General features: G+C 45.6%; 1 pseudogene; it reads left to right on the forward strand.

Annotated features, from left to right (window-relative positions):
* Positions 1-904: 904 nt before the first annotated feature.
* LOC149531118 (L-type lectin-domain containing receptor kinase IX.1 pseudogene) lies at positions 905-1,651 on the forward strand (annotated as a pseudogene).
* The last annotated feature ends 427 nt before the right edge of the window (positions 1,652-2,078 follow it).

The following is a 2,078-nucleotide window of genomic DNA, read 5'->3' on the forward strand; positions in this document are numbered from 1 at the left end:
CATTCTTCTTCTGCATCTTCTTAATTGGTACTCTGCAATTGGCAGCAGTAGATGGAGAGAGTGAATTGAACTTCACTTACTCTTTCACGACTGACATATCTCTGCTTGGAAACGCTGCAGCTCCCTTTATTGGGAAGAGCCTCGGCCCATACATTTTTCTCACGCCATTGTCAAATCTTCTTACGGAAAACTGGGCGTGGGCAACTTATAAGAAAGCAGTTCCCTTGTGAGTTAACTCTGCCTCCTCTCGCGCTCTCGCCAATTTCTCTTCCTCTTTTTCCTTCGAGATCTCTACAGATGTCGCCGGCAAAAACGGGGGTGGATTCACATTTTTCACGGCACCTTTTGAGTTAGAGCCACCCGTATATGGCGAAGGACAATGGCTCGGCCTCTTTAACCAGACATCTGATGGGCAAATCTCCGATCAAGTTGTGGCAGTGGAGTTTGATACGTACATGAATTCTCCATTCGACATGGATAACAACCATGTGGGCATCGATGTAAATGACATTGTTTCCAAGGTGAATGTCTCTGTGAGCGATGGTCGTCTCAATGACGGCAAGTCATGGAGAGCGTCGGTGGACTACGATGGGGCAGCCAAGAAACTTCAACTTTATCTTTCGAGGGAAACATATGGTACATGGTATCCACTAGTGCCAAAACCCACAAGACCAATATTGTCTTATGACATAGATCTCAGTCAGTTTCTTCCTCAGAATGTCAAGATTGGTTTCTCCGCTTCTAGGAGACCTGGTCAATTGAGTCTTACATCGTCTTCGATTGGAACTTCTGTTCTCAATATTCATGGGAAATCGAAACACATTCACAGCTCCAGAGAAATAGAGAAAGGAATGTTATTCTCCTGTTTTTAATTGGGTGTGGGGCGGTGGTAGTGTGTACGACAATGGTCTTAGCCCGCTGGCAGCATGGCAGCACCAACAAATTGAAAAGAAGAGAGCTGGACAAACACTTTTCTCAAGGCCCGCAAAAGTACTACTACTCTGCCCTCCGCGCTGCAACGAAGAACTTCAGCAATAATGAAATGCTTGGAAAGGGAGGCTTCGGTCAAGTGTACCGAGGCATCTTGTCTGCCTCAAAGGAGATCGTGGCGGTGAAAAGAGTATCACAAGGCTCGAAACAAGGAGAAAAGGAGTATATCTCAGAGGTGAGTATAATCTCCAAGCTGAGACACCGGAACCTTGTTCAGCTCTACGGGTGGTGTCATGAAAAGGGTCAACTTCTTCTTGTTTACGAATATCTGCCCAACGGAAGTCTTGACAAATATTTATTTGGGGATCAGACAAAGGGTGTTTTGGATTGGAAGAGAAGGTACAGCATCACAAGTGACATAGCCTCTGCTCTTTTGTATCTCCATGAAGAATGGGACCATCGAGTTGTGCACAGAGATATAAAAGCTAGCAATGTAATGTTGGACGGCCATTTCAACGCAAAGCTGGGTGACTTCGGACTGGCCAGAGTGTTTGAACGAGAGCGTGCAGCCTCGGACACAACAATGGTAGCAGGGACATATGGGTATGTTGCACCCGAGTGTTTTATGACAAGAAAGGCAAGCTCAGAATCGGATGTGTTCAGTTTTGGAACAGTGTGTCATTGCGTGCGGGAGGCGGGCTGTGGATCAAAGTCTGGATGATCATAACTGGAGACTAGTTAAGTGTGTTTGGGACTTGTATGGAAAGGGCAAGATTTGGGAAGCCGCGGATGCAAAGCTGGATGGGAATTTCAGCGGCGAGGAGATGGAAAGGGTGTTGTTAGCGGGGTTGTCGTGCTCTCATCCGGATCCCAGAGCGAGACTGAGCATAAGACAGGTGGTTGATATCCTGAAAATGAAATCTCCACTCCCTCCTCTTCCTCCGAGTTATCCAGAAACAGTCTAGACAACCTGTCATGCTCCTGTCTTTGCTTTATCGTCCATGTCTGATAGAACTTTTTGCACTGCAGAAAATACATGGAATACTAAGAGTGCATAAATAATTATTGTAATCCGATTTAATGATCATGTACATGGTTGACAAGGCATCCAATTTATATCATAGTAATAACTCACAATGTCTTCTTCT

This window comes from Cupressus sempervirens, chromosome 11, assembly GCF_028749045.1.
Source record: "Cupressus sempervirens isolate cs-2001-9-10 chromosome 11, ASM2874904v1, whole genome shotgun sequence".
NCBI lineage: Eukaryota > Viridiplantae > Streptophyta > Pinopsida > Cupressales > Cupressaceae > Cupressus > Cupressus sempervirens.